The sequence below is a fragment of the Nycticebus coucang genome, chromosome 19 (genome assembly GCF_027406575.1).
Source record: "Nycticebus coucang isolate mNycCou1 chromosome 19, mNycCou1.pri, whole genome shotgun sequence".
Lineage (NCBI taxonomy): Eukaryota > Metazoa > Chordata > Mammalia > Primates > Lorisidae > Nycticebus > Nycticebus coucang.
This window is the reverse complement of record NC_069798.1, coordinates 57,076,066-57,088,789: the sequence shown is the minus strand read 5'-3', so window position 1 is coordinate 57,088,789 and position 12,724 is coordinate 57,076,066.

Below are 12,724 nucleotides of genomic sequence, written 5' to 3'. Positions count from 1 at the left end.
GTGCGGAATTATACCCCTCTTCGCCTCTGCAGCCATGGGGTATTGCTTCACTTTTATGGGTTCTGCTCCTGGCTTAAGTTCCACTAAGATGGGAGGCTGATGGAGGGCTAGTCCTATTCCTCCTATTTCTGCCCATGCTAACGGGTAAGAGTGGAGCCAGTCATTTATGTCAGCCTGGGCCCTGTGCGGTGTTTGGTGGAGCATGTACTCATCTTCTAACTGAATAGTCAGAACTTGTATTAGCACCTTTGCCCATCTGTAACTTGGGGGCCATCCTGCTTGAAAGATATCTGAGCCCTGATTTTGGTTAATAAATCTCTCCCAAGTAAGGGGTATGGGCAGTCTGGGATAATCATAAATGCATGGGATACCTGGCCTGTGCCCAGGTCTACAGTTCTTTGGGTAGTCCATGAGTATTGCTTCATCCCAGTTGCCCCTTGGACCCAAGATTTCCTTGTAACTAGTTTACCTTGATCTCTTAGAAGCACTGAATGCTGGGCGCCAGTATCTACAAGGAAATCAATCGGTGTCCCCTCCACTTTAAGGGTTACCCTGGGTTCAGGGAAGGGTGCTGAACCCTGACCTCTCTAATCACTCAATTCCCCCATTTCCAAGATATGGGCTTCGCCACGGGGGGCGGGCTTGTTAGCTCTCTGTTTGGAACATTCTCTGGCCTAGTGCCCCATCTCCTTGCAGTGCGCATTGGTCCCTCTGTAAGCGTCAGTGTCCCCCTTCCCAGGGTTTTTCCTCACCTTCAGTGGTTAGTCACTTCAATTGGGCCTGCTGATCTTTTGGCTCAATAGCTGTGATGGCCAGCAGAATTTGTTTGTTTTTTGTTTTTGACCGGGGCTAGGTTTGAACCTGCCACCTCTGGCGAATAGGACCAGCGCCCTACTCCTTGAGCCACAGGTGCCACTGATGGCCAGCAGAATTTTAGCCAGATCTTGAGTTTGTTTGGTCCGAGCATGGGTTTGTTTCTCCTCTGGTGTCTCTCTGTTATTATAAAACTTCTCAGCCACTGCAAGCAAATCCTGTAAAGTTTTCTCAGCCAACCTATCTACTTTCTGAAGTTTCTTTCATATATCAGGGGAAGATTGGTTAACAAAAGCCATAATAACCGCAGCCTTGCTAATGTCTTCCTCAGGATTCATGGGAGTATAAGTACGGAATGCTTGCATGATCCTTTCTAGGAAGGCAGCAGGAGACTCATTCTTTTCCTGCTGCACGTTCCCTACCTTAGCCAAATTGGTCGGCTTATGGGCCTCTTTCTGGAGACCCCTCATTAGAGTCTGGCGGTAGACTCGGAGACTCATCTGACCATCCCCTGTATGAAAGTCCCAATCAGGGCAGGTAAGGGGGAAGACAGAGTTAATCTCAGCAGGGTTAGTAGTCACAGCTCCGTTTGCACCCAAGACCGACTTTCGGGCTTCTGAAAGAATTCTCTCCCTTTCTTCCGTAGGGAAGAGTACCTGTAAAAGCTGCTGACAATCATCCCAGGTAGGTTGATGAGTAAACAAAACAGAGTCTAAGAGATTGACTAAGACACTAGGCTTTTCAGAGAATGTAGGGTTTTACATTTTCCAGTTATACAAATCACTTGTGGCAAAGGGCCAATAGTAAAGATCTTGCCCCCCAAACGTGTCTGGGGGGGCTTGTGGCCCTCAGAGGAAGGACAGTTGAATCAGCATTCACCTCTTGCTGGGCCCACTGCCTTGTGTATGGTGGACTCCAAGCACTAGGTCTGGCTGCAGTTTTGACTTCAGCAGCAGGCTCCCCGGCCACCGCCTCTCCAGGAAATGGAGAAGCAACCTGTGGAAGGGCAGGAGGACGATACAGAGGAGGACAAAAGAAATCCTGGTCCGTGCTGTCCTGTAACACAGGATAAAGGGTTTGGGTTTGGTGGGTTTAGTGAATTTCTCAGTGAGGGGCTTCTGGCGCACTGCAAGAACCGCTGCACTGTTGCAGACATCATCTGCTGGAGGCAAACTAGTCTTTAGCCAAGGAGGGGGATCCTCCACCAGCTCCATCCAGGTGGTAATGTACGGAACCTGGTTGGGTGACCGGTCTGTGGACAATAAACAATGTCCTTAACCTGGAAAATAATGGGAAGGTGAAAGGTTCCCTCGGGAGGCCAGCTGATGTTGAAAGTTGGCCACTCGCTACTGCAAAAAGTAATGAGTTTAGCTTTCCTCACCATAAGTCCTAAGTCCTGTGCTCTGGACTTGAAATCTGAGAAATGGTCAAGGAAAAGGGAAAGAGGGGTTGTTTGGGTCTGTCCCATATTACAATCAAAGTCAGAGTTGTCCCATCAGGGCCAACCACAACCACACAAAGACACCAATGAAACACACAGCACACAAAAGGACAAACCAGACAGACGGTCTGCAGAAACAAAACTGAAAGTAATCTGACGGTCTTTGACCGTGCTGCAGGAGTGACCCGCGAAATGGCCCGGGCACAAGAACCACTTCTTCCACACCATGCCCTGGGGAGTCCACATCCCAGTCTGCTGGGATAACCTCTACAACATATACTGAGTTTCACACCTCAGAACAAGCCGGATGTCTCCACGGCTCTCCTGGCCAGCACCCTCCAGTGCATCCACCTTGACTTTATGCCGACCACACCATTCACAGACCTTCAATCCCCAAAAGTGAACATGATAGACAAGACAAACACTGCTTATCGACTCTTTGGATCGGGGGTCCTCAGGGGGACTTGGGGGATCCCAAATAAGCCCCCAGATGTTATGCCCAGATCACGAAGTCCCCAGAGACCACCAGGGAGCCCATTCCAATGCAAAAGCAAAAGAGCCGTTTTATTGCAAGCTTGAGCTTGGGCTCCCGGGGACTCCGCTATAAGGATTCAGCCAGGAGCCCTGAGCTGTGTATCAGGGGTATTTTATAGTGTAGTACAGCAAAGTGGGCATATACAATTTAAACAAAGGGACTGCTTCTGGATTGGCTGCCACTGGTCCTGCCATATGGCCCACTCTAGAAGGCAGTTTCTGATTGGAGGCCAATGACTCAAGGTGGAAAACCAGGGAATCATGGTGACTCATCAGTTTTAAACAAAATGGCTGACAAAATGGCTGAACCTGTAAAATGGTGTTGGTCTGGTTCTCTCAAAGGCTTGAATAGAACAAGAGGCTAATCCTCCCCCAAGTAAGAGAAAATTCTTCTGCCTAGTGGCCTTCAAACTCAGATACCAGCTTTACAGTTTTTAGACTCGCCAGCCTCCCTAATTGTGTGATACAATTCCTATTTCATCTATTTATCTATTGTTTATTGGTTCTGTTTCTCTAGAAAACTCCAACTAATACAAATGGATACACTCAATAAATACTAATATTTGTGAATTTCCCGTGGATATCTGAATATTGCCATCTCCCAACACATTGTCTAGCACATGGCAGCAATTGTTTTACTTAAGATTTTTAAGCCTCTTACTGACATGGTAGACATAATTATATTTTATTTTTTCTGATTTTTTAAACATGAATGAGACATGTTTTTCTGATTTTTTAAACATGAGTGAGACATGTGAATTTCCCGTGGATATCTGAATATCTCCATCTCCCAACACATTGTCTAGCACATGGCATGCAATTGTTTTACTTAAGATTTTTAAGCCTCTTACTGACATGGTAGACATAATTATATTTTATTTTTTCTGATTTTTTAATCATGAGTGAGACATGTTCTGATTTAAATAAAAATTTATTAGAAGTACTAAAACTGGCTATATTGTATTAGATTAAAGAAAAATTTATAAGTGTTTTACAATGAGAGAAATTTTAATATTACAATCTTAGAGGTAAAAATGATCAGGTTAAATCTTTGAATTCAACAGTTGTTGAGTACCTAACTAAATGCAAGGTATTATCTAGTCAAATATTTTCTACTAAAATTCACAGTTAAATCACTTTTAATAGTGAGGACCTGCCATATTTTATTCTCTGAAACTTTAGGTTGTTTAAAACCGTTTATAAAAATAAAGTATATGACTGTTTTATTCCTGTGTTAAATACTTAAGATTTTCCCCATCATGATTCCTTCCTTACAATGCTCTGTTGATTCCTTCTTTATTGGTAGAATCCTCTGAGGATTTAGAAGGAACATTTCACAGAAAAGTCTTCAGATGTTGGAATGTTTATTTATATGAATATGTTAACATGATTTTACAGCCCATAAAATATTATCAGGATAAATGCTTTCCATATATATCTCCTCAAGAGTCCCAGTGGGCAGTGTAGAGGGAGGACAGCCAGAGTCTCGGATGGGACATGAGCTCCCCTTTGGAGTGAACCAAGTTAGTGAGTCTGTAAAGTGGAAATAATCCTACCTATTTACTGAGTGCTTTGCTGAGTGAATTGCTCTCCTATATGCTAGCCTCCTGACAGCCCTATAACTTCAGCAACTCTATAATTAATGGGGAATCAAAAGCTCACAGATTTTCAGTAATACTCATAGCTTCTCTTAGGAAGGGTTAGAATAAGGACTTTAATCCAATGACAAAGTCACCTTCTCAGTGAAGCCATCTTTGACATCTCCCTTTGCTCACCCTTCCTCTGCCCTGCCATGCACACACATCTTTTTCTGGTAGAAATATTACTCCCTCCTCTGTGCTCCCCTATGAATTTTAAGGTATGTAAAGTAATAATTAGAACACAATGTGTTGTTCTTACCAATAATCAAAAGCAACTTGAAGTGAGAAATTCTGTCTTAATTGTTTTTGTATCTTTGAATGTAGCTGAATGTGAGCTGCTCACATTAGTAATCCCACTAACTCTACCAATCCCAGAACACTTTTGAAATTGTGTCCATTGGCTTTGCTGGGCTTAACACCTGAAAAGTTGGCAGGTGCTTTCAGAATTTAAGAACACAAAATAAAGATGTTATTATTATTTAAAAATAGATTCAGGGACAAATCTAATAATTTTAGCCTTGACCTCTGGCTAACAAACTGTATGGATGAGAAATCAGTTTGATGATTTTTATGTCAGCTACTGTTTTTAGGACATGGATGGATAACACTTGCTCAAATTATAATCATCTGTTTAATAGTAGGACTAAGCTGGCCCATTAAGCAGGAAGGTATTACTCTGGGAAAAGTGAGTGTGTGTGTGTGTGTGTGTGTGTGCATGCACACACAATCTTTCTGCAGTTTATGTGCTTCTGTGAATGAGCAGCTGTGGCAACTAGTGTAACTGCTTTTCTCTAAGACCGGATCTGCTCTTCACATATAGCATGATCTTTTTTAAGAGCTCCCAAGGTTACAGAGTTAATGACAGAGCTGAGGCTCCTGACCCTTGTTCAGTGCTATTTTCACTACCCGACACTGACCCTTACCTGCAGCCACTGCCCATATGGTGTGGTTTATGGTTTTAAGATTGAGATGAGAGATAAGCAATTCAATACCTCATTATAATTAGTCTCCTGAGTCAGCTAATACCCTCCTAATGCAATTTGGCAATCTAGATTATTCAGTATTATCCACTCAAGATATTTTTGGATTTGTAATGACAATTATTTAGTGGAACTGATGACAATGACACACTAAAAACACTTTTGTGGCTTCACAGCCTATCTTTTCCATAAATATTCATTAATGAGTAGCTGTTCGAGTAAAAAATGCATGTATACAACCGTCACAAAATTAAAAATTCTTATTAATCCATGGCTTTTTACCTTCTGTAGCAGTAATATACAATTCAGACGACATTCTGGTACTGATTTTACTAAGGCCAATTGCAGTTTTGTGTTACCTTACTTTTGTTTTTGTGTAACATACACACTTATTTTGTCCTTTGAATTTATAGGATAATCTGTGAATTTCATTCGTTTTCAGAAGAAGACATTGGTTCTTTTACTGTTAATGTCTGTTAATTCTTGTCTATGTTTCACCGTTTGTGAATATAATAGAGAAAAATGCATCCCACCATCATCACCGCCAAGGAAAACTAGATGTAGAAACTCAGCGCTGTGACAACATTCTTAAACTGTTGAATCTGACAAACTTGAATGCAGTGTCTTTGCTATGGGCAAGGTGCTGTACTAGTTATTATAGGTGTTTCAAAGAGAGAGAAAACCAGTGACTGCTCTCAAGGAGTTTATAATCTGGGAGAGGGGTCTTGATATTTTGCAAAATGAAAGATCAAATGCAAGAATAGATAGTTTCTATTAAAGAATCCAAAAGAAAGTTATGTGGGAGCCCCATGAATGGAGAAAGCCCTATGATTCTTTTCAGTAAGGAAGGGACAGGAGAGTGGCCCTTGGAAGGAGTAATTATTGGGCTGGCTTTTGAAAAACAGACATTATTTGGGTATGGGGGGCGGGGTAGAGTGATGGCCAGTAGTAAAGGCCTGAAGCTGGTAAAGCACAGCAGGGATTTGAGGGACTACGGTGCTTGCTTTGAGCCCCCAAACACATGACATTAAAAGGAGATAAGATTAGAAAGGTAGGTGGAGCCCAGAGGGCCTTGGACACCATGTGGCAAAATGTATGTTATTGTAAAGGCAGAGGAGAAGGTGCTGCTTTTTTAGCCAGGAGCAGCACAACTACAGCTGTGTTTGTATTTGAGTGTGGAACATTTCAAGGTAGGAGACTGCAGAAATGGGGCCCAGCCAGGAGACTTGCAGGAGCTGAAGCAAGATGTGATAATGGCCTGAAGCAGGGACGCAGCAGCAGGACCAGAGAGGGGAGCAGAGGTAGAAAAGAACCATAGGGTGTGTGTTAACATTGTACCGAAATCATGTTTCTTCCTGACTGTCTCAGATGTGCCTGCCTCAACAACCCTCTCACTCACACACACACGTGCACACACTTGCATACATGCAATACACACACACTGTGAGCTCCTCAAGGCTGTAGTTTGAATTTTCCTCTTTGTGTCCCAGCACACAGCGCTGCACCAGGCCTTTTGCTGGCACTAGATAATTGTCTGAATGGAATTCAAAGCAGCTGAAGTGAGCATAAAGGAAAACAAGGAATTACAGAATATCAATCCTGGCTGGCAATGGATTTCAGGCGCCAAACTACAAATATTCTCCAAAGTCTTTTATTAATAGGTGTTGGAAAAAAGAGCAGGCCTGGGGGCAAAGGGGTTGATGACGACTTTTAATTACAGAAATGTTTGAGAATATGAAACATCTGGTAGAGCTGATGATGGGCCCAGCTCCTCTTGGAGGTCTGAAATAATCTGTGAACTTTTGAACATTGCAGCTTAGGATCAGAGTTTCTTTTTAATTATTTAATAGATGCGATAGCCAGAATAGTGCTTCACCAAAGATGTCTAATCCAGAACCTAATCCTGTATGTAGTATCTATGTTAGATTACATGGCAAAGGGGAATTAGGTTGCTAGTCAGCTGACATTCAAATGCAGAGATTGTCCTGGATTATGCAGGTGCCCCTAATGTAATCACAAAGGTCCCTGAAAGTAGAAAAGGGAGACAGAAGAGGCAGGGTGCTACCATGTGAGGACCCCGCTGGTCATTGCTGCCTTTGAACATGGAGGAAGGGGCCATGAAGCAGAAATGGGGTGGCTTCCAGAAACTCAAAAGGACAGAAACATTCTCTCCTAGAACCTCCAAAAGGGAGCATGGCTCTGCACACACCTTGATGTTTTTCTCATGAAACACCTTGAGACAAATGTCTTCTGACCTCCAGAGCTGTAAGGTATCACATCTGTATTGTTTAAAATTACTAATTTTATGGCAATTGATCACAGCAACAGTAGACAACCAATACAGAAAACATAACCAGCATACTTACTATTCTGCATGTATTGTTATAGTTTTGAGTACACGATGTCTAAGCTGCACAAGCTATGGTTGTATGATGCCTGGAGATTCAACTATAGAAATACGTTTTGTTATGAAATTTCAAATCTTGACTTGGATAGAATATATGTGACAGCTTTAGTGGTGTGACGGCAGAGTGTATGGCCTTTGATTATGTCATATTGTGTGTAAGGAGACTGATGATTTCAAATTAAGCTTCTTATTTGGCCACTCAGTACTAGATGAGGTGCTAGCATCTCAAGAGTTGTGAAATACAGCACAAATGCGTGAAAACCACAGGGCATATTTGGAACCGTTGGAGTCCCCAATTTGTGTTTCATGGAAACAATCATGTTCAAATCGTCATTTTTGTATCAGTTCGCTTTCTCGTGATATCATATGGAAGAATGTGTTTAAATTTCCACATTCATTATTGCTGTTTGCATTACAAGTGGCATGTGAAGTGATTAATAATTCAGTGAGAGTTATAATAATATTGAGTGTTCTATATCTTCATGCAAAAGTAAGTTGTCAGTAACTAAATGGCAATTTCTGTGTTTTAGCATTGTGCAGGTCTGGACTATAATTTTAGTTTCAATCTTGCATCAAAGCATGAAGTAATGGCAAAAAAACCCCATATGAAATATATTCATCGCTAAATTCACATGTACACTCAGCATGACACATATGCATAATGCTCACTCCTTATTCATAACAAATCTCTTAAAAGCTGGGTAAGGTGTGTGTTACTTAAAAACATACTAATTTCTAAAATTAGCATGGACTTTAAATTAATTTTGAACAGGAACCGCTGGTGAGTGAGTAAAGTTGTCACATGTTGATAGAATTGCTGCAATTTTTGATATTCAGCTACACCAAATGTTAAGGGAACATAAAGCAGCCTAAAAATAAAGTACAAAATAGGATGACTAATTTTATGTGGAGAGGGCTTTCACATGAACGAAACTCAATTTTCAAGTGTCTTTGTAAGTAAAAACCATTTTTTACTATTCTTGACATTATTTCAAAATTATTATGCACTAAATAATTGCAAGAAACAACTCTCAATATACTTATTGATAATCTGTTAAAGGAAAAGTTGTAGATTAGCTAAATTAGAGGATTAATGCTGTATAACACTGGAAAATTAGTAGCCACTATTTGTATAGTTTTTAGTCATTGAAAAGCATTGAGAAAGTGAAGGTAGCAGGGTATAGTGGCTAAGAAGGCTGCCTGTGGAGATTTATAGTCTGAGTTTGAATCTTGGCTTGGCTACAGATATTAGCTGGTGACCTTGAGCAAGTTATTTAACCTTGTTGTATCTGCATTTCCTCCTGGGTAAAGTGGATATAATAATAGTACCTACCTCATAGGGTTCTTTTGAGGATCATATTAGATAATCCATGACAATTGCTTAGCACACTTTGGCACATACATTAGTAAGCATACGTTAGTAATTACCCACTATTACTATTTCTAATTGATCCATAATAGGTGCACATTTTTATGGGGTACATGAGATAATTTGATACATGCTTACAATGTGTAATGATCAGGTCAAGTAATTTGAACATCCTTCACCTTAAACATTTCTTTATGTTGGAAACATTCTGAATTTTCTAGCTATTTTGAAATTAACAATAAACTCTTGTTAACTACGTCACCCTACTGTGCTAGCTATCAGACACTAGAATGTATTCTTCCTTCTAGCTGCATTTTCGTATGCATTAGTGATCCTCTCTTCATCCCCCACCCCAGCTATGGCCTTCTCATCCTCTGGTAACTAGCATTCTATTCTCTACCTCCATGAGATCAATTTTTTCTTTAGCTCCTACGTATGAGTGAGAACATGTGTTATTTGTTACTCACTCTTGTTAATAAAGAGTTATAAATACTTCTGCTTTTCTATGCTTTTTTACATTATCTTTGTCAAGAAAGGAGGTTGAAATTCTTTGCTCAATGTAATTTGTGCTGGTTTTAAAATAATCATGAATTTTCTAATATAAGAGATCTTAGAGATGGTCAAATATCCAACCCTCTCACTTGATTATTGAGCAAACCAAACTAGAGAGAGTCAAAGGCACTTGCCCAGAGTCACATCATTTATTCTTCTCCTTGTGCATATGGGGTGTTTCATGAATCATTTGGATTCGTGAACCAAATCAACTTTACCGAAGTAAAATTCTCACTCCTACAGGGGAGACAGGCTTTGTCACTGTAGGATAAACAGAGGGGAGAAGGACAAAAGATTGGAAATTGAAATGTTTTTACAGGAGGGCAGCATGCGCCAAAACATCCAATTAAGACTATTTGGAAAAAATGGGGAAAAAGCTCACCTCTGAAAGTGATGGGGCTATAAATTTATCCCAGATTTTACACATCAAGTGGACCTCAGACCAGTTATTTTTTCTTTTGCTTGTATTTTATTATGTATAAATCTGACATCTGATCAACCTACCTGCCAGGATGCTCAGGAGCTCAGAATATTCCAGCTTTGAGAAAGGACCAGGCAGAGGTCACAGCACCACAGTAGGTGGGTAGAACCAGGGTTGGGCCCGATTTTCACAGTCTGTTGGGATCTGTAATCTGCATAAGCACCCTGTGCTGAAACAGAGGATTTGGGGTATGACTTTTTAGCATTGTTGGAGACCACTACAGTGAGAACCTAGAAACAGCAAAAGTGTGGAAGAGTCAGGTGAGGGCAGCGAAGGGTGGGGGAAGAAGAAAATGAGAAGGGGAAAGGGATGATGAAGAAATGATTAAAATCCTTATGGCTGGTGTGCTAATTTTGTCTTTCATATAGTTTAAGGTAAAAAAGGATAGAATGAATAGAGAAGTGAAGAAAATCTAGGAAGCGTATGAAAGAGGAGAGCACTATACACGTGCCATCAAAGATAGGTTTTGTTGAGAAGATTGTTTTCCATGGGATGGGAACAGCTGTGTAACAGGAAATCATGTGGCTAGGTACCCTGACCATCAGTTCACTTAGGATGTACCCCTGGGAAATGTTTTTCAGTAAGTCCAATCCTTCCCAGTAACAAATTTGATGTGAACTTCAAATCAATAGAGTGAACAAACTCATTTTGGAGATCTTATAGAGGAAAAAGGGTAAGGATTCTTAGAAGAAATTTGTTGTGATTTTACTTGGCATGGTTATGACTAGAAATTCTCACCATCCTAGTTCTAGGAACAGAACAGTAAGATTGAAGCAACCAAGCCTTTTGGGTCGGCGGTGGTGATATTTTTGGAAAAGAAGAAGACATATTGGGGGCTATAAAACTGTATCACAGGAAAAGATGGAGTTTAACCAAATTCCAAGACTTTTTTTACCTAAAGAGCAATGAAGGACTACGTGATGTACAAGATGGTGCTAATGATGTCGAGAGTGATACCGACAGTAATAATAACCAGCATTTATCAACTGTCTACCATGTGCCAGAGACTGTACCTAGCCTTTGCAGACATTATACAGAGGGTAAAAAAGAAGTATACACATCTTAAGAAAGAAAGTAACTGTATTAAACTCATAGTACTTAATGTATACTGATAGCAAAAGATGAATACAAGTCACACTGAGCACCTCTTGACCTTGCAGAAGTCAAATGTGATTTGAGTATTACAAATTCAATACAGTTTTTTCCTTTCTTAAAATGTGTATACATTTTTTGGCACCTTCTCTGTTACTCAAATTGCACTCCCACTGTTTAAGATGCCTACCATGATTATCTCCATAGCCACAGTGAGGCTTAGAGAGGTTACCTAATTTTGCCAGAGTCCAAAGGCAAATGGATTATAGGTGCAGCCTGAGAAATTATTCCAGGAGGTATGCTGTTAGTGCAAGTCTTTCAGGTGTGGAGAACAAGGCCAAGAGAGTGTTATCTTTATATAGATGGTGGAAAGTCTCTGTGAGGAAGGAGGGCGGACAGATTTCATCTGAGAGCACAGCCCAGCCTCAAACAGGAAAGGACAGAGCAGGTGCCATCCGACCTTACCGGTGCAAGGGCGCCACCTCCAGGTGGAGGTTGAGAAAGCCTGACAGAAGCCTCGGAAGACAGGAAGCAAATATGTGGCTGCTGGGAAACCGGGGTGGGGGTGGGGGACTAGGACTGTAGGGCTCAGAAGAGCTCTGGACGACATGCAGTGAGCAAAGTCCTGGTCAGCGAAGGGCGTGAGCATCCATTGCCCTAGAAGGCAAAGCCAGAGTGGATGAAAGAAATGAAGGAGCTTTCTAAAGTCATGAGCTGCAGAGACCCAAGACCATGACTAGTCATAGAACACGTGACCCAAATTCCAGAGGTAAGAATACAGGAGAAGAGAACTGGTGAGTGCCTTGAGGCTGTGGTCACCCAGCCCACTACTGCCCATCTGCATCCCCAGACCCTGTTCGTGGAAAAACTGTCTTTCTTCAAACTGGTCCCTGGTGTCAAAAATGTTGGGAACTACTGCCCTGTGGTGAATAGGAGCAGATGGAGGAAGCCTTGGGAACCAAGGAAGAGTCCCCTTTTTACATAGTGTGTGAGCTGAGTATTGCAGGTGGGTGGGAAGCTGGTGAAGCCGGTACCCAGGGGCACTCAGTAGACAACACAGGCATAAGGAACGAGATTGCAGTCAGAAATAGAGGATTCTGAATATGAGGAAAATAAAAATAGGTGTGTGGCGTTGTAACACTTGTCAATAGGATTAAGTTTAGGATTAGGGATAGGTTGGTCCGAATTGGGATTAGGGTTAGTCAATGGTTGTTCTAAAGGTATAGGAGATGAAATCTAGGATGGAACTTATAATGAATCAATAACAAAAATGATTAAATTTATAAATGTATTAAATAAGGAACTGTATCCGGGGGAAAAGTGATAGAATTGAAATAAAGAGTGACTGATAGAGGTGAAAATTTAGTTAGTGTGAGAATATCAATTGAAGTATTTCTCCCTCTTTCTCTTTGTCT